This window comes from Bufo bufo, chromosome 4 (genome assembly GCF_905171765.1).
Source record: "Bufo bufo chromosome 4, aBufBuf1.1, whole genome shotgun sequence".
Lineage (NCBI taxonomy): Eukaryota > Metazoa > Chordata > Amphibia > Anura > Bufonidae > Bufo > Bufo bufo.
The window spans coordinates 78,231,018-78,251,825 of record NC_053392.1 but is presented as its reverse complement, the minus strand read 5'-3'; positions in this window follow the sequence as shown (position 1 = coordinate 78,251,825).

The window sequence follows — 20,808 nt, the reverse complement described above, 5'->3', positions numbered from 1 at the left end:
CAGTATAACTACCCCACAAGTGACCCCATTTTGGAAAGAAGACACCCCAAGGTATTCCGTGAGGGGCATGGCAAGTTCCTAGAATTTTTTATTTTTTGTCACAAGTTAGTGGAAAATGATGATTTTTTTTTTTTTTTTTTTTCATACAAAGTCTCATATTCCACTAACTTGTGACAGAAAATAAAAACTTCCATGAACTCACTATGCCCATCAGCGAATACCTTGGGGTCTCTTCTTTCCAAAATGGGGTCACTTGTGGGGTAGTTATACTGCCCTGGCATTCTAGGGGCCCAAATGTGTGGTAAGGAGTTTGAAATCAAATTCTGTAAAAAATGACCTGTGAAATCCGAAAGGTGCTCTTTGAAATATGGGCCCCTTTGCCCACCTAGGCTGCAAAAAAGTGTCACATATCTGGTATCTCCATACTCAGGAGAAGGTGGGGAATGTGTTTTGGGGTGTCATTTTACATATACCCATGCTGGGTGAGATAAATATCTTGGTCAAATGCCAACTTTGTATAAAAAAATGGGAAAAGTTGTCTTTTGCCAAGATATTTCTCTCACCCAGCATGGGTATATGTAAAATGACACCCCAAAACACATTCCCCACCTTCTCCTGAGTACGGAGATACCAGATGTGTGACACTTTTTTGCAGCCTAGGTGGGCAAAGGGGCCCATATTCCAAAGAGCACCTTTCGGATTTCACAGGTCATTTTTTACAGAATTTGATTTCAAACTCCTTACCACACATTTGGGCCCCTAGAATGCCAGGGCAGTATAACTACCCCACAAGTGACCCCATTTTGGAAAGAAGAGACCCCAAGGTATTCGCTGATGGGCATAGTGAGTTCATGGAAGTTTTTATTTTTTGTCACAAGTTAGTGGAATATGAGACTTTGTATGAAAAAAAAAAAAAAATCAGCATTTTCCACTAACTTGTGACAAAAAATAAAAAATTCTAGGAACTCGCCATGCCCCTCACGGAATACCTTGGGGTGTCTTCTTTCCAAAATGGGGTCACTTGTGGGGTAGTTATACTGCCCTGGCATTTTCCAGGGGCCCTAATGTGTGGTAAGTAGGTAAATGACCTGTGAAATCCTAAAGGTGCTCTTTGGAATGTGGGCCCCTTTGCCCACCTAGGCTGCAAAAAAGTGTCACACATGTGGTATCGCCGTATTCAGGAGAAGTTGGGGAATGTGTTTTGGGGTGTCATTTTACATATACCCTTGCTGGGTGAGAGAAATATCTTGGCAAAAGACAACTTTTCCCATTTTTTTATACAAAGTTGGCATTTGACCAAGATATTTCTCTCACCCAGCATGGGTATATGTAAAATGACACCCCAAAACACATTCCCCACCTTCTCCTGAGTACGGCGATACCAGATGTGTGACACTTTTTTGCAGCCTATATGCGCAAAGGGGCCCAAATTCCTTTTAGGAGGGCATTTTTAGACATTTGGATACCAGACTTCTTCTCACGCTTTGGGGCCCCTAGAATGCCAGGGCAGTATAAATACCCCACATGTGACCCCATTTTGGAAAGAAGACACCCCAAGGTATTCAATGAGGGGCATGGCGAGTTCATAGAAATTTTTTTTTTTTGGCACAAGTTAGCGGAAATTGATATTTTTAATTTTTTTCTCACAAAGTCTCCCGTTCCGCTAACTTGGGACAAAAATTTCAATCTTTCATGGACTCAATATGCCCCTCACGGAATACCTGGGGGTGTCTTCTTTCCGAAATGGGGTCACATGTGGGGTATTTATACTGCCCTGGCATTCTAGGGGCCCTAAAGCGTGAGAAGAAGTCTGGAATATAAATGTCTAAAAAATTTTACGCATTTGGATTCCGTGAGGGGTATGGGGAGTTCATGTGAGATTTTATTTTTTGACACAAGTTAGTGGAATATGAGACTTTGTAAGAAAAAAAAAAAAAATTCCGCTAACTTGGGCCAAAAAAATGTCTGAATGGAGCCTTACAGAGGGGTGATCAATGACAGGGGGGTGATCAATGACAGGGGGGTGATCAATGACAGGGGGGTGATCAGGGAGTCTATATGGGGTGATAACCACAGTCATTGATCACGCCCGTGTAAGGCTTCATTCAGACGTCCGTATGCGTTTTGCGGATCCGATCCATCTATCAGTGGATCCGTAAAAATCATGCGGACGTCTGAATGGAGCTTTACAGGTGGGTAATCCATGACAGGGGGATAATCAATGACAGGGGGGTGATCAGGGAGTCTATATGGGGTGATCACCACAGTCATTGATCACGCCCCTGTAAGGCTTCATTCAGACGTCCGGATGCGTTTTGCGGATCCGATCCATCTATCAGTGCATCCGTAAAAATCATGCGGACATCTGAATGGAGCTTTACAGGGGGGTAATCAATGACAGGGGGGTGATCAGGGAGTCTATATGGGGTGATCACCACAGTCATTGATCACGCCCCTGTAAGGCTTCATTCAGACGTCCGGATGCGTTTTGCGGATCCGATCCATCTATCAGTGGATCCGTAAAAATCATGCGGACGTCTGAATGGAGCTTTACAGGGGGGTAATCAATGACAGGGGGGTAATCAATGACAGGGGGGTGATCAGGGAGTCTATATGGGGTGATCACCACAGTCATTGATCACGCCCCTGTAAGGCTTCATTCAGACGTCCGGATGCGTTTTGCGGATCCGATCCATCTATCAGTGCATCCGTAAAAATCATGCGGACATCTGAATGGAGCTTTACAGGGGGTTGATCAATGACAGGGGGGTGATCACCACAGTCATTGATCATGCCCCTGTAAGGCTTCATTCAGACGTCCGGATGCGTTTTGCGGATCGGATCCATCTATCAGTGCATCCGTAAAAATCATGCGGACATCTGAATGGAGCTTTACAGGGGGGTAATCAATGACAGGGGGGTGATCACCACAGTCATTGATCATGCCCCTGTAAGGCTTTATTCAGACGTCCGGATGCGTTTTGCGGATCGGATCCATCTATCAGTGCATCCGTAAAAATCATGCGGACATCTGAATGGAGCTTTACAGGGGGGTAATCAATGACAGGGGGGTGATCACCACAGTCATTGATCATGCCCCTGTAAGGCTTCATTCAGACGTCCGGATGCGTTTTGCGGATCGGATCCATCTATCAGTGCATCCGTAAAAATCATGCGGACATCTGAATGGAGCTTTACAGGGGGGTGATCAGGGAGTCTATATGGGGTGATCACCACAGTCATTGATCATGCCCCTGTAAGGCTTCATTCAGACGTCCGGATGCGTTTTGCGGATCCGATCCATCTATCAGTGGATCCGTAAAAATCATGCGGACGTCTGAATGGAGCTTTACAGGGGGGTAATCAATGACAGGGGGGTAATCAATGACAGGGGGGTGATCAGGGAGTCTATATGGGGTGATCACCACAGTCATTGATCACGCCCCTGTAAGGCTTCATTCAGACGTCCGGATGCGTTTTGCGGATCCGATCCATCTATCAGTGGATCCGTAAAAATCATGCGGACATCTGAATGGAGCTTTACAGGGGGGTGATCAATGACAGGGGGGTGATCAGGGAGTCTATATGGGGTGATCAGGGGTGATCAGGGGCTAATAAGGGGTTAATAAGTGACGGGGGGGGGGGGTGTAGTGTAGTGTAGTGGTGCTTGGTGCTACTTTACTGAGCTACCTGTGTCCTGGTGGTCGATCCAAACAAAGGGGACCACCAGAGGACCAGGTAGCAGGTATATTAGACGCTGTTATCAAAACAGCGTCTAATATACCTGTTAGGGGTTAAAAAAAACACATCTCCAGCCTGCCAGCGAACGATCGCCGCTGGCAGGCTGGAGATCAACTCTCTTACCGTCCGTTCCTGTGAGCGCGCGCGCCTGTGTGCGCGCGTTCACAGGAAATCTCGCGTCTCGCGAGATGACGCGTATATGCGTCCACTCGGAATGAATCAACCACCTCCAGGACGCGTCTGTGCGTACAGCGGTCCGGAGGTGGTTAAAGAGGCAGAGAGCAGAGGGGCTCGAGTTAAGTTAGTTACTACTAGTGTGTGTGTGTCTTAGGTGACGGGTCCGTCCGGTCCGGAGGAGCAGACAATTAAATTGCGGCGGTGTCAGGTGCTGGTGGGAGCCAGAGCGAGGCCCCCACCAGCGCGAGGACTTAGGCGGCTGCCTAAGTGGCCTAATGGAAGAGCCGCCTCTGGTTGCAAATTATTTAACACATTATTTGCGCAAAGACATTGATAAATGTCCCCCATTGTGTCTGGAGTACTAGCTAATTTCCTAGTGGCAAGGCATTAAGGAGAAGGCAAAGTTTCCAGCAGCCGTCAGTAGTAGTAAAATCATGTAAGCTTTATTTCTTCAATAATCAAAATCCAGATGTGCACATTGTTTAATGCTGACGTGTTTTGGACTATAACAGTCTTTAGTCGTACAGGCAGTGGACTGCAAATCAGGTGGAAGTGACTTTACTGCGTTTCTTTTAGGTTAATGCAGGCATATTTTTTAACCCCTTAGGGACCCATGACGTAACGGTACGGCATGGTTCCCGAGTCCTTAAAGGGAGTCTGTCACCACATTTGGGCATATTAGACTGATCAAATAGTGTTATATGTGCCACCCAGAACTTAAAAACGGTACCTTTGATGTATGTAACAGAGTTTTCTTTTAGCCGAAAATGAACTTTAAAGATTATGTAAATGAGCCCTCTCAAGTGCCCAGGGCGGCGTCTTAATCCTCCGAGCCCCAGGCAGCACCTCCTCAACGGCTCATAACCCCGCCCTCCGTGTGCCTCTGCCCGCCCGTTTACTCCCCTCCTCTGTCCTTTTCCACTGCAGCTGCGCGGTCAAATTCGTAGCGGGCGCATGCGCAGTAGGTATTGCGATGCCCTGCCAGGAGCGGGCATCGCATTGCGCATGCGCTCCGCTACTCAATGTCACCCCCCTCTATGTCACTCCATTCAATGTCACCCCCCCTCTATGTCACTCCATTCAATGTCACCCCTCTGTGTCCCTCAATTCAATAATGCAGCAGCCACTATGAACACAACCAGAACTGAGCAGCCATAAATCCCCCACAGCTCCATTGCTGTAGTCCAGAGTATGACCCCCATCCTGCCTCATGTCCTCTGCTCCTACCCCTCTCTGCTCCTGCAGATGAAAGCACAAAGGAATAGCGCGGCCGCCCAGCGCTGATCTTTATTTCTTTGTGCTGCGTCCAAAACGGAGCTGCGCATGCCATGGATTTCACACATGTTGTGCCCCCAGGAAGAATAATGCCCCCATTAGTGCCCCCAGGAAGAATAAAGCCCCCATTAGTGCCCCTAAGAAGAATAATGCCCCATTAGTGTCCCCAGGAAGAATAATGCCCCCATTAGTGCCCCCAGGTAAAATAATGCCCCCATTAGTGCCCCTAAAACGAATACTGCCACATTAGTGCTCCTAAAAAGAATACTGCCACATTAGTGCCCCCAGGAAGAATAATGCTCCCATTAGTCCCCCCAGGAAGAATAATGCCCCCATTAGTGCCACTAAGAAGAATACTGCCCCATTAGTGCCCCCAGGAAGAATAATGCCCCCATTAGTGTCCCCCCAGTAAGAATAATGCCTCCAGTTGTGCCCCCAAGAAGAATAATGCCCCCATTAGTGCCCCCAAGTAGAATAATGCCCCCATTAGTGCCCCTAAGAAGAATAATGCCCCCATTAGTGCTCCCAAAAAGAATAATGCCCCCATTAGTGCCCCTAAGAAGAATAATGCCCCCATTAGTACCCCCAAGAAGAATAATGCCCCCATTAGTGCCCCTAAGAAGAATAATGCCCTCATTAGTGTCCCCAGGAAGAATAATGCCCCCCTTAGTGCCCCCAGGAAAAATAATGCCCCCATTAGTGCCCCCCAGTAAGAATAATGCCTCCAGTTGTGCCCCCAGGTAAAATAATGCCCCCATTAGTGCCCTTCCAGTTAGAATAATGTTTCCAGTTATGCCCCCAGGTAAAATAATGCCCCCATTAGTGCCCCCCCAGTAAGAATAATGCCCCCATTGATGATGCTCTTATTAGTAAATCGTTGGTGGAATTGGTGGGGCATTTGCAAATAATACTTACCCATGTCCTGCGCTGGCTGTTCTAACGACGTTCGACTCTTCTCTTCATCCACCGAAGTGTTCGGGCGCCAGCGCATGCGCAGAAGTATGGAGCCGCGGCACGAAGTAAACTTGATCTGCGCATGCGCGGCCACCCGACATGCACGCTCACAGCATCTAATACAGGCCGGCCACTAGATCACCAGGGTAATCGGTGTGCAGGCGCGGCCCATGGATGCGGCCGACGATCGGTGGCCGTATCCATGGGCAGCGACTATAAACTATAGGATTTAGAAAAAGGATTATATTTAGGAAAAGCCTCGGGGGGGGGGGGGGGGGGGGGGAATGAAACATGATTACCCAGATGAGAATACCCCTTTAATTTTTGTGTACAACCTAGAGGGTTAACAAAGTTTTTAAAATCAGTTTTGAATACCTTGAGGGGTGTAGTTTATAGAATGGGGTCATTTTTGGGTGGTTTCTATTATGTAAGCCTCACAAAGTGACTTTAGACCTGAACTGGTCCCTAAAAATTGGGTTTTTGAAAATTTCTGAAAAATTTCAAGATTTGCTTCTAAACTTCTAAGCCTTGTAACATCCCCAAAAAATAAAATATCATTCCCAATATGATCCAAACATGAAGTAGACATATGGGGAATGTAAAGTAATAACTATTTTTGGAGGTATTACTATGTATTATAGAAGTAGAGAAATTAAAACTTGGAAACTTGGAATTTTTTACAAATATTTGGTAAATTTGGTATTTTTTTATAAATAAAAATGAATTTTTTTTTACTTCATTTTACCAGTGTCATGAAGTACAATATGTGACGAAAAAAACAGTCTCAGAATGTCCTGGATAAGTCAAAGCGTTTTAAAGTTATCAGCACTTAAAGTGACACTGTCCAGAAGGTGAAATAGGGCCGAGTCCTTAAGGGGTTAAATGAAGTAATTTAGAAATTTGCTCTCTATTAAATGCAATGGTGTGAAAGCACAGTGAATAAATAAAGATTTGGAGATTTGAAGGCATCATCTGTAAAAAACAAAAAACAACAAAAAAAAAACACTAAATACAGATACGTTTAACAGATGGAAACATATTGTTTTGTTTCCAGCCGTCTCATTCACTGCAATGTAAAAAAAAAAGTATAGAAACGTAGTGACAAACTGAGTCAAAAGTATATACTATAGGGCAGGGATGGCCAACCTGAGGCTCTCCAGCTGTTGCAAAACTACAACTCCCAGCATGCCCAGGTTACCTACAGCTATCAGCCTACAGCAGGGCATAGTGGGAGTTGTAGTTTTACAACAGCTGGAGAGCCTCAGGTTGGCCATGCCTGCTATAGGGGGTCGCCCTCTCTCTCAGGGGTCGGCAATGACAGACTTATTAAAGGGTTTCTGTCACCCCATTAAACCGTTTTTTTTTTTTTTTTCTTTACTAATAATCCCTATAGTGCGATCTCATGATACATAAGCAAATTAATCATTTTGGTTCAGTAGAATTTGCTAAAAATCGATTTTTAAAATATGCTAATTACCTTGCTACCAGCAAGTAGGGCGGCTACTTGCTGGTAGCAGCCGCATCCTCCGATGGTAATGACGCCCCCTCGGCATGCTGATTGACAGGGCCAGGGAAGGGAATCGTTCTCTGCTGGCGCTGTTAGAATTTGAAATCTCGCGCCTGCGCCGTACCTGTCTTCAATCGGCGCAGGCGCACTGAGAGGCGGCCGCTCGCTCGACCGCTCCATCCTCAATGCGCCTGCGTCGATGACGTCATCGCATACACCCGGAAGAGAAGACGCCGGCATCGCTGGAAGGAGGCGGAGAGTCTGGTGACGTCGCTGGATGCTCGAATCAGGTAAGTATGTACATAATAAGCATGCTGCCACAAAAACCACCAACAAAATGGGAATAAATAATTTTATAAAAATGACAGTTATTAACACTATACCACCAACGATTATTAATAATAAATCTCTTCCGGGTGTACTTGATGACGTCATCGACGCAGGCGCATTGAGGATGGAGCGGTCGAGAGAGCGGCCGCCTCTCAGTGCGCCTGCGCCGATTGAAGACAGGTACGGCGCAGGCGCGAGATTTCAAATTCTAACAGCGCCAGCAGAGAACGATTCCCTTCCCTGGCCCTGTCAATCAGCATGCCGAGGGGGCGTCATTACCATCGGAGGATGCGGCTGCTACCAGCAAGGTAGCAAGGTAATTAGCATATTTTAAAAATCGATTTTTAGCAAATTCTACTGAACCAAAATGATTAATTTGCTTATGTATCATGAGATCGCACTATAGGGATTATTAGTAAAGAAAAAAAAAAAAAACGGTTTAATGGGGTGACAGAAACCCTTTAAACAGGGGTTAATGGTGCTTTATTTGTCACACATCACATTTCCAAGTTTGGCATCACTCGGCACCATGAAGTCACAGCTTCACCTCACAATGTGCTACATCAACACAAATCAACAAACTCTTGCCCGCCTAGGCACTCACTATACAGAGGTCTCCCTAGCTCATCTCTAAGATGCAGTTCACACTGTGGTATTGTGATTCGGTCAGACAGCCTCTTAGCTATGACCAGTGCAACCCACCAGTCCTCATGATGGAAGCAGCGGAATACCTTGGGGGAGGGGGGGATATGGTCCAGCAGTCCTCCTGACTGACAGTGCGACACCTCTTCTCCAGGCGTCGCTGGGTCCCCCCCAAACTCAGGCTTTCTTAGCCTTGTGGCCCCCAGCCCCCCTCCTGGCTGGAACCACACAGAGCCTCTCCAGGTCTGTTCCCCGGGGGCCTAACTCCTCCTCTCCCACTTTGAGGATAGCTTTATCCCCAAGTGATTATCGCACCTGACCTCACCTCAGGCCAGGTGATAGTGGGGAAAACACAGCAAAACCTAACATACATATCCTCTCCATGTATGAGGCTTGTCACTGCCTCACATACCCCCTCCTCTGTGGGGGTGAACACTTGCAGCAAAACAGGATGCTTGTGGCAGGGCATCCGCATTGCATACAGTTTTCCCTTTGTTCTGCCACACCCAGGCCAGCAGAGCTTGATTTGTCATAAACACAGATTTTCTACCCAGCAGATAGTGTCTAAGATGGAAAAAGTAGATGGGGCTGATGTGGATGCAGAAGCCAAGAGACTCATGGCAGTGACTAACCGGGACCTGGTCATGAAAGACATCCCCCTCCGCCGTCAATGCCTTCTGGGGAAGAAATACGGGGAGATGGCCGACCAGTGTGCAGATGCCTTCTATTTCTACGGGATGGCTTTCCTGGAGCTTGCACAAATCGGGAACAATGTCCTGGGTAACACTCTGGAGGGAATGATAGAAGAGGAAGATGACGAGTCTGATGGACCCCAACCTCAATGAGAAAGAAAGGAAGGAGTTAAGAGTTCAGGTATATGATGCCATGTCCGAGAAGGATGAGAAGGCTAAAAAGGAGAATGGAGACTCCAAAAAGACAAAGTCTGAAGAAGCTAAGGCCGATGAGCTTTCAGAACTAGCAAATCTGGAAGCAGAGATGCTGAAAGAACTGTCAAAAAAAGAAGTGGAAACAAAATTGAGGTCCCTGGAAGGCAAACTGCAAGATGCCAAGAAAGAAGTGAACCAGATGCGTTTAAAAGGAGTGAGCGGGGACAAGCGTGCTCTGCTGAAGGAGCTCCACAAAGTGAAAGAGTAGAATGAGAGTGTCTCCCCATTAAATGGGCACAGGAGTTCCTTAGACACTATCTGCTCATCACATCTTTGCAGATCTCTCTCAAATTGTTCCCTCATAGCTTGCAGGTTAACTTCTAAGCACAACTTGGCATCCTCTATGGCTTGTAATTCATCTTCATCAACCCTGCACCCGAGCTCACTAACCATAGAACACTGTGGAGACTGCTGATCCACACCTGGTACGTGTGGTGCACCCTGCAGCACTGTTACAATTTCCTGCACCTTTATCACTGTGGGTTCCCTCAGCTGTGTGCTCCCAACATCAATCAGCAATTCAGCATCTTTAAATCACATACATTTTTACCAGCAGGGGGAGCTTCTTCTCTGATCACAACCTGCAAAGGAAAGGGGGTGTAATCATCATATTTCAGATGATCTCACATTTCCATCATGCATTGCAGTTAAGTTGACATGTTCACTCTGCACCCTATCTGCACCATTGTTTTCAATGGTCGTTTCACCTAGACTTTGCTATCCCTACTTGTTTGTCCAACACATAGTTCCCAGCTACCAAGCTGGCATGTACCAGGCTCACCTGGCTCCTTGCATCAATCAAAGCTTTGACTGGACTATCATTTACCACAATGTCACACATTTTCGGCACAGTCTCTAGTCCCGGTGTGTTAACACCTACCGACTCGGCACATAGCGACTGCTGCTGGCTCACACCGCAGTTCACGGCTTCTGAGGCCCCACGGCACTTGTCAGCAACATGCCCAACTTAAAGAGCCTTGCTTTCTATCACATTTTCTGTCACACACACAATAACACAATAACAGGAACACACTTACCCACAAACGTCACGGGTTCGGCATTCCCGGGTGCTCTAGGAACATCTTCACAGAGGTCATCATCCTTCTCCTGGATGTTTGGAACCTCTGAAGTGTCCCACTTATGTGCAATATGTGGGTACTTTAAATTGCTGCTAAATGTCATATTCAATGTATTTAATTAATTGTATTTCCCCAATATCAGGCTGACATTGTCATTACATCTATTTGCCCCTAGGTGGTGCTGGCGCCACATACTATATATAGCTTGGGATTTGCTGACTTAGGAGAGAGTAGGAGGAAGGAGTTAGTTAGAGAGAGAGAGAGAGAGAGAGAGAGAGAGAGAGAGAGAGGAGAAGGAAGTTAATGGAGGAGGAGAAGAACAAGCAAGTTCCACAATGTAGCTGCTTTTTTTCCCCTCTGGGCCCTGATCAAGCCTGGAGAGGACCAACCAAGAGTTTACTGCAGCCCAGCACAAGACAGTAAGTCTAAGTACGGATATAAAGCAAGTCTAGTGAAGATTAGAGCTAAGTCTCGCCAAGGGACTTCACCAGCATTCTGTTTTGATCCGTCATAATAAAAGTCTATGGGAATCATAAAGGATCCATCTGGTTCCCGTTATGCAAGACGGAAAACAAAGTCCTGTCGATAGGACTTTTTTTTCTGGTCTGCATAACGGAAACCAGACAGATCCGTTATGATTCTCATAGACTTCTATTATGACGGAAAGCAAAACGGAATGCCTTTTAAAGGCTTCCGTTTTTACTTCCGTCTTATGGATTCCGTTATTTTCTGTTACAACCATGTTATAACTAGAGATCAGCGAATCGAAGTTGATTAACTGGAATTCGATCCGAATTTCAGGAAAAATTCGATTTGCACCGAATCTGAATTTCCTGACGCTTCGTGGTAACGAATCACATTTTTTCCTAAAATGGCTGCTGCACAGGTTAGGACATGGAGCAAAGAACTCTGGGAATGAATGATCACCCACAATGCCATGCATGCAGCCAATCAGCAGCCAGCCAGCCCTGTGATGTCACAGCCCTATAAATAGCCATCGTGGATTCAGCCATTTTCCAGTGTACTTAGTGCAGGGAGAGACGTGAGCAGGCACTAGGGACAGTGGTAGAAAAGACTTGAAAACTTTTATTTTGCTGAATAGAAGTTAAGGGAAAGATCATTAGAAGTTCAGGGAAAGGATAGGGAGGAATTATTCCACAGTATTGAAGCAGAACAGGGTTCGGTAGGGGAATGTACAGTCTGGGTAATAGGAACAATCCGTAGCGTGGGTTACCAGCACCCAGGGCAAGCAAAGTATTGCGCCCCCTAATCTGTGGACACACCCCATTTTATAGAACCACACCCCAAATTATACAAAGATACAATATTGCCAATTATTATTTATTATTATTTATTATTAAAGCGCCATTCATTCCATAGCGCTGTACAGAGAAGAGGTATACATACATAATACAGACAATTGCACTAATCATAAACAAGACGAGTTACAAACTGGTACAGAAGGTGAGAGGGCCCTGCCCGTGAGGGCTTACAATCTACATGGTATGGGAGAAGGACACAGTAGGTGAAGTTGGTCATGGCGGTATAGAGGCAGCAGGGTCACTGGTCGTAGGCTTGTCTGAAGAGGTGGGTTTTCAGGTTTCTTTTGAAGGATTCCACTGTAGGTGAGAGTCTGATGTGTTGGGGTAGTGAGTTCCAGAGTATAGGGGATGCACGGGAGAAATCTTGGAGTCTATTGTGGGAAGAGGAGAGGAGAGGAGGTGGTCTTGTGAGGATCGGAGAGTGCATGTGGGGATGTATCAGGAAATTAGCTCAGAGATGTAGGGAGGGGACAGGTTATGGACGGCCTTGTATGTATTTCTTAGTACTTTGAAGTGAATTCGCTGGGCAATGGGGAGCCAGTAAAGGGATTGGCAGAGGGGAGAGGCAGAGGAGTAATAGCGTGAGAGGTGGATTAGTCGGGCAGCAGAGTTGAGGATAGATTGGAGGGGTGCGAGAGTGCTAGATGGAAGGCCACAGAGGAGAGTGTTGCAGTAGTCTAGGCGGGAGATGATGAGGGCATGTACAAGCATTTTCACAGATTCAAAGTTAAGGAAAGCGCGGATGCGGGAGATGTTTTTGAGTTGGAGGCGGCAGGTGGTGGAAAGGGCTTGGATGTGCGGTTGGAAGGAAAAGGGCGGAATCCAAGGTCACTCCAAGGCAGCGGACTTGGTTGACCTGGGAGAGTGTGCAGCCATTGATCGTGATAGATAGGTCTGTTGGGGGCGTTGAGCAAGATGGGGGAAAGATGATGAATTCTGTTTTATCCATGTTAAGTTTTAGAAAGCGAAAGGCGAAGAAGGATGATATAGAAGATAGACATTGTGGGATTCTTGATAGTAAGGTGGTGATGTCTGGACCAGAGATGTAGATTTGTGTGTCGTCAGCATAAGAGTGATACTGAAAGCCATGGGACTCTATAAGCTGTCCCAGGCCAAAAGTGTAGATAGAGAAGAGCAGGGGTCCTAGGACAGATCCTTGCTGGACACCAACAGAGAGGGAATGAGATGAAGAGGTGGTGCGGGAGTGGGAGACGCTAAACGTCCGGTCTGTGAGGTATGATGTGATCCAGGAGAGGGCCAGGTCAGTGATGCCAAGAGATGAGAGAGTTTGCAACAGAAGGGAGTAGTCAACAGTGTCGAAGGCAGAGGACAGGTCAAGGAGAAGGAGGACAGAGTATTGTTTCTTGGTTTTGGCTGTTAGTAGGTCATTGGTGAATTTGGTAAGGGCAGTCTCAGTCGAGTGGTGGGGACGGAAGCCAGATTGTAGGTGGTCAAAGAGGGAGCAGGAGGAGAGGTGAGAGGACAGTTCAGAATGGACATGTTGTTCAAGTAGCTTTGAGGCATACGGAAGAAGTGATATGGGGCGATAACTGGACAAAGAAGATGGGTCAAATGAAGGCTTTTTGAGGATGGGTGTGAAGGTAGCATGTTTAAAAGCAGAGGGGAAGACACCAGAGGTTAGTGATAGGTTGAAAAGATGAGTTAGGGCTGGGATAAACACTGTGGTGAGGTTAGGGATGAGGTGGGATGGGATTGGGTCATAGGTGCACAGGTGGTCAGATGAGATCTGGAGAGTAGAGTGGAGAGTTTTTCTTCTGTAATGGTGGAGAAGCGGGTTTTGGGAGAAGAGGACCGAGCAGTTGTGTAAAGGGTCTGTGGGGACTGTAGTGAAGCTTTCTCTGATGTTGACTATCTTTTGTTTGAAGTATTTGGCAAAGTCCTCAGCTGAGAAGAGAGGAGAGGGTGGGGGCGCTGCGGGACGGAGAAGGGAGTTAAAAGTGTTAAAAGGTTGTTTAGGGCTGTGAGACAGGGAAGATATGAGAGATGAGAAGTAGGCCTGTTTTGCATCAGCAAGTGAGGATTTGAATATGAGGAGGGATTGCTTGTATGCGGTGAAATGATCTTTAGAATGGGATTTCTTCCATCGCTGCTCAGCAGCCCTGGAAGCTTGTCTGAGTTTTTTGGTCAGGTTGGTGTGCCAGGGTTGTCTGTTAATTTTTCAGGTTTTGTTGTGTGTGAGGGGGGGCAACAGTGTACAGAGCTGTACTTATTGTGGTGTTATATAGGGTGGTGGCAGCATCTGGGTCTTGGAGGGAACAGATGGTAGAGAGTGGGAGAAAAGAGTCAGAAAGCAAGCGAAAGTGGAGATGTTTAAGTTTCCTGCGGGGGTGTGCTAGTGTATGGAGGGGGAGCAGCAGAAGAGACCAATGAAGAGAAGGTGAGTAGGTTTTGGTCAGATAGGGGGAGAGGCGAATTAGAAAGGTTAGATAGGGAGCAGAGGCGGGTAAAGATAAGATCTAGAGTGTGACCATCTCTGTGGGTGGGAGCTGAAGACCACTGTGATAGGCCGAAGGAGGAATAGAGTGATAGGAGTTTAGAGGCGGCCGAGTGGCAGGTGTCAATAGGGATGTTGAAGTCACCCATGATGATAGTGAGGATGTTGGCAGAAAGAAAGTATAGTAGCCAGGTGTTAAAGTGGTCCAAAAAGATGGTGGCTGGGCCTGGGGGGTTGTAAATGAAGGCTACTTGAAGGTTGGAGGGAGAGTAGATGCGAACAGAGTGTACTTCAAATGAGGTGAGTGTAATGGAGGGTGGCAGTGGAGTTGGGCTGTAGGAGCAGGTGTCTGATAGGAGAAGACCAACTCCACCATGTTTGCAGCCGGGGCAGGGGGTGTGAGTGAATTGGAATCAACTATAAGAGAGTGCAGCAGGGGAGGAGGTGTCAGAGGGTGTCAGCCATGTTTCTGTGAGACCCAGAAGGGAAAGGTTTTGAGAGATGAAAAGTTCATGAATGTAGGACAGTTTATTACAGACAGAGCGTGCATTCCATAATGCTCCTGCAAGAGGAACCAAAAGAGCAGGGGTCAGAGGAATGGTTATTAGGTTTAAGGGGTTGCAGAAATTTGTAGAAGGAGATTTGTAGTGGGACATGGAGGTGATAGTGGGGATTTGCTGAGGGGGGCCTGGATTTGGAGAGATATCACCAGCAATATGGAGAAGCAGAGAAAGTGTTAATAGGTGAGAATAAGAGAGGGCATGAGGTATCTGTGTGTGTTTGGGAAGGAAGTGTTTGATGTTGTCAAACAGGTTTGTGCAAGCGGTCAGATGAGAAGGTAAGATGGAGGGAGAGATGAATAGTTCCTTGCTGGGTGAATGGATGTGGGGGTATTTCTGGAGGTTGTGGAAAAGTGGGAAGAGTAAGATGAAAAATTGAAACATTGTTTGCATTCAGTATGTCTGTAATTACCTGTGGTCCCTTTCTGGTACAATTCAGTATGTGCACTTAAGAGTTGCACTTGTATGTAGAGATGTTACATTTGGAAAGACCAAGGTTTGGAAGACCTAGGAACTTAGATTTATACCACTCAGTGTTCAATCAGGTGTGACCAAGAGGGGAGGGGGCTACATTTGGCCTAATCAAAGAGGACCAGATACAGGGGTGAAATAGTCAATGTAAACAAATACTCAATAAATCCAGCAGGGAAAGAGACATTAAAGTTCAGTCAAGACATACCAGGATTTAGAAGTAAAGATGAGAGGGGTGGACAATATCAGAGTGTGGAAAAGCTGGGTGCAGCAGTAAGCTTCAGTCAAGACATACCAGGATTTAGAAGGAAAGATGAGAGAGATGGACAATATCAAACTGTGGAAAAGCTGGGTGCAGCAGTAAGCTTCAGTCAAGACCTACCTGAAGATGACAGAATTTGGTGGTCAGTAGGCAGTGATGACAAAGTGGATTCCATATCCATAATATTACATTCTGGTAAAATTCGGTATGTGCACTTAAGAGTTGCACTTGAGAGATGTTGCATTTGGAAAGACCCAATTACACTATATAAAGTCCAAATAATAGTAATACCACCTGGTCACACATGATCAGAATATTACCACCATACTGATACTGAATAATAATACACTATACCAAAACCAGCATTACCAACACGAAAAACTATAGGCTACCTACCGCTTGTTTTTTGTGCACATGTGTTACTTGTGGTTTTTGTTTCAGATTTCATGCTGATTTTAAACAGATCTCACCCTTCTATTGAAAAGGGTGAAATCCACCTAAAAAATTGCAAACACAATTAACATGCTGCAGATTTCAAACTCCGCACAGCAGGTTAATTTCCACACAGACAAAAGCTGCAAAGTGTACATGAGATTTGTGTAATCCCATACACTTTGCTGGTACTGTACTACACTGCAGATTTCCACTGCAAGGAAAAAACACACACATAATTGGCAACATATGAATGCAGCCTAATATACAAATAATACTGCTAAAACCATGAACACTTATTACCACCTCATAGTGATTGAAGACTACACCAGACTGATACTGGGAGTTCCTTTCGCCCAATCTGATGAAGTAGCAGCTCCATTCATTCTCTATGGGACTGCCGGAGATAGCCCAGTGCAGCGCTCGGCCATTTCTGGCAGTCCCATAGAGAGTGACTGGAGCGGCAGGGAGCATGCTGACCTGTCACTCCATCAGATTGAGGGAACAGGATTCAGTTTTTTGGGATCAGTGGGGTCCCTGTAGTCAGTCCCCCACTAATCAGTTAGTTATCCCCCATCCTATGGATAGGAGATAACTTCCAAAATTGGCACAACCACTTGAATTCATTCCCAATCCCAATATATACAGTATACCGAAGCGATTGCCAAGTGACAACAGTATGCATGCACTCATCCAAAGGCGGAGAAGTTGAGCGTGCTCCTGGCCAAGTTGCTGGTGCTGCAGTCCCTCCCTTTCCAAGTGGTGGACTCTGCACCTTTCAGAGAACTGATGGCTTGTGCCGAGCTGAGGTGGAGAGTTTCAAGCAGTCATTTCTTTGCCAAAAAGGCAGTATCAGCCCTGCACAAATTTGTAGAACAGAAGGTGGGCCAGTCCTTGAGCCTGTTGATGTCTGCCAAAGTGCACGGCAGCGCCAACCTGTGGAGCTGTAACTAGAGTCAAGAAAAATATATGTCCTTTACAGCCCAATGGGTAAATGTGGTTCCTGCCCAGCCAAACCAGCAACTTAGCCAGGTGACGCCGCTTCCTCCTCCATGTTCTCACGCCGTTAGTCCTGCGACAATGTCCGCCTCTGCCTCCTCTTCCTCCACCGTGTCCTCAGCCTCCACTGCAGGGACAATTCACAGTGCCCCACATGCATACCACATGTACAGGGCACAGTGGTGTCACACTGTTCTGCACCTAGCTTGCCTTGGTGAACGGAGTCACACAGGGGAGGAACTGCACTGCTTCCATCATCAAGAAATCGAATCCTGGCTTTCTACGCGACAACTCAAAATCGGAACCATGGTGACCGACAACGGGAAGAACATGGTGTCGGTGCTGCATCAAGGAGGGCAGAGCCATGCGCCCTGCATGGCGCACGTGTTCAGTCTGGTTGTCAAGCGTTTCCTGAAGTGTTCCACCCATCTGCAAGACATCCTAAAAATGGCCAGGAAACTTTGCATGCACTTCATCCACTCGTACACAGCAAAGAACACCCTCCTTGAGCTGCAGCAGCAGAACGGCATCCCCCAACATAGGCTGATATGCAACGTGTTCACCCATTGGAATTCCACCCTCCATATGTTGGACCGACTATACAAACAGAGAAAGGCCATAAACGATTTCTTGATGATACAGGCGGACAGAGGTACTCCCCTGTGTAACTTCGATGTTAGCCAGTGGCACCTCATGCGTGACACCTGCCATTTGCTCGTGACCTTTGAGGAGGCCACTTTATTTGTCAGTCACCAGTACTACGGGATGAACAACGGGATTCATGTCCTGGAAAAGATGCTGGTAAATCTGGCTGGTCAGGGGACTGGAGACGTGGCGCCTACATCTCACGGCCACATAAGCCCTGTGGGGGAATAACTGGAGGAGGAAGACATTAGAGCACAAGCAATGTGTAGAAAAATGGGTGGATTTTCTACACAGGTGACAGGAGAGGAGGAGCAGGAGCAGCTGGAGGAGCAAGAGGGAGATGAAGAAGAGGAGGCAGAGAACCCAGAAACACCATGGCAGTATGCAGTGGAGATGGAGGCAGGGAGTCCCTCCGAGTCACTTGCGTAAATGGCCCGATGCATGCTCAGTTGCTTGCGTAGTGACAGTCGAATTGTCACCATTCGGCAGAGGGATGACTACTTGCTCTCCACCATGTTAGACCCTCGCTACCGGTCCAAAATGGGGGCCTTATTTTACACCCGCTGAGAGGGAGGACAAATTGAACTACTATCGAGACATCCTATGTAGTCAGTTGGCCGCTGACTATCTGCGTCATCGTCCATCCTTTTACAAGTTTGACCGGGAGGGCCCTCTTCAATAACGTTCCACTGCCATCACTGCTGGGGGGGGGGGGGGGTAGGAGAAGTACATCTTGAGTCTAGAGTCGCTGATGAGCAGCTTTCTTCACCCACCTAGTAAGGAAATTACTCACCAGCAGCAGCAGCTAGATATGGAGCAGAACCAGAACCGGCAGGTGGTGGCATACTTGGACAGCACCCTGCCACCCCACATTGAAGATCTACTGGACTACTGGGCAGCCAAACTGGATTTGTGGCCACAACTGGCTGAGTTTGCCCTTGAAAAGCTGTCCTCCCCCCAGCCAGTGGTTTGGCATCAGAGCGGGTGTTTAGTGCGGCGGGGGCCATAGTTAACCCAAGGAGAACTCGCCTGTCCACCCAAAATGTGGAGAGACTGACCTTTGTCAAGATGAATTGTAACACCCCAGACTGGTGTTACCACTCCTGCACCCTGCTACTGTATCTAATGGTCTAACAAAATGTCATCTTATTTATTATTGTCCAGGTCCTATACACTGTCAATTCTTAATCTTTATGCAACTGTTATGTTCATGTAATATACCTGGTTCAACAGCAGATGGCAGCAAATATGGCAGAGCTGTACTTAGATAGAATGGAACTTACCATTCCATTCTAACTGCCCTCTAGAGAGAAGTGGGCTTGTCCTACCTACTGCAGGAAGGGTGGGGACCAGTTAATTTGATTTTATGTCTTCCTTAGACAGGGAAAGGGTGTGCAAGGGCATATCTCTGCTGGACGTGCCCACGCCAGCCAGAGCACCTTAAGCTCTGCTGGCCATCGAGGCCAAAGCTTAAAGCCTCAGGAGACAGGAGGAAAGTTCCCTGGTATAACCTAGAGTCAGACTACAGAGAAGAAGTGCAGCATACAGAAGAAGATGAGTTATACAGCCAGCCTGTCAGTACAGCAAAGTGAGAGAAAGTTATAGCAGAGTTGAGTTTGCCTGCCAGTTTAATGCTAAAGCCTGCTGGAACCAAGACAAAGCCTGAAACTGTTTGGAGAAACGTTTATTCAAGTAAAGCTGCCATTGAACTTCATCTCAAGGTCTGACTCATTAGTTCTTCAAATCCCTCAATTATTCCCCCTATTTATTGCTTCGGAGCCAAAGCCTGGGTCCAGCCATATCCAGGTAGGAGCACCGTGACACACAGAGACGTTTTAGGCCGCAACATACCATTCAGCATTTCCTAAACCTGGGATGCGAATTAGAGGGCCCTGGGGGGAGGCACCCATTGCAGAATCAGGCATGGATCAGCCACGATTTCCACCCACCAATGCCTGATGCATCAGATTAGATCATCCATGATGCCTCACCCAAACTTTGACAAAAGAGACTGGTTTCTTCTGGCTACCTGCCTCAGCTAAAATTCTGATGCTGCCAACCACCTGATGCCACACATCTGATGCCAAGTGCTCCTTCTTACACCCACCATCGTCAGCGGGTACTATTATTGACACCCACCTCCCCACTCTGTCACCGGGTCACTCTTTGGTCTCCTCATGCTTCTGCCACCTTACCACTCATGTCTCCTCATGCTGCTGTTACCTAAACACTATGTCACATTGCCACTTTGTGGTCTCTTCATGCTGCTTCTGCCACCTCACACTCTGTCTCTGGGTCACTCTATGGTCTCCTTATGCTGCTGCCACCTCCACACTCTGTCATTGTGCCACTCTGTGGTCTCCTCATGCTGCTGCTACGTGCCTCAACACTATGTCACTGGGCCACTTTGTGGCCTCCTCATGCTGCTGCTGCCACCTCCACACTATGTCACCTTGCCAGTCTTGCCACCTTGAGTTATTTGGTCAGTTTTAGCCCCGTAACTGCCCAAATAAGTAAAGTGTGCAGTAGTGTTGATCGAGCACCAAAGTGCTCAGGTGCTCTGGTGCTCCAGTAGAACACTTTTGGATGCTTGGGTGCTCTACAGAGCACTCAAGCACAATGGAAGTCAATGGGAGAACCAGATCATTAAACCAGGCACCCCATGCTCTGAAGATGGTTCGGGAACAGCATGGGGAGGATGTCTGGATGGATCTTGGACTCCCAGGTCGCTGCTGGGAAAGATTTTGTCCGAGTAGTACGCCACTTTTACAGACTGACAAAATACGCACAAAACCGAAGATAAAATCAATTTTAGTGGAAAAATTGTTAGGAAAAATTGTTTCCTGTATATTTATTTGTATATAAAGTGCAAGTGCTACCAAAAATTACAAGGAAGAGGCACTCCGATACAACCTTTATATCACATAAAGGAGGGCCTCATTCACATTGTGGTACAATTGTTCAGGTAGTGGGACTCCTACACTCATAAAGCCTATGCACTAAGTGAAAG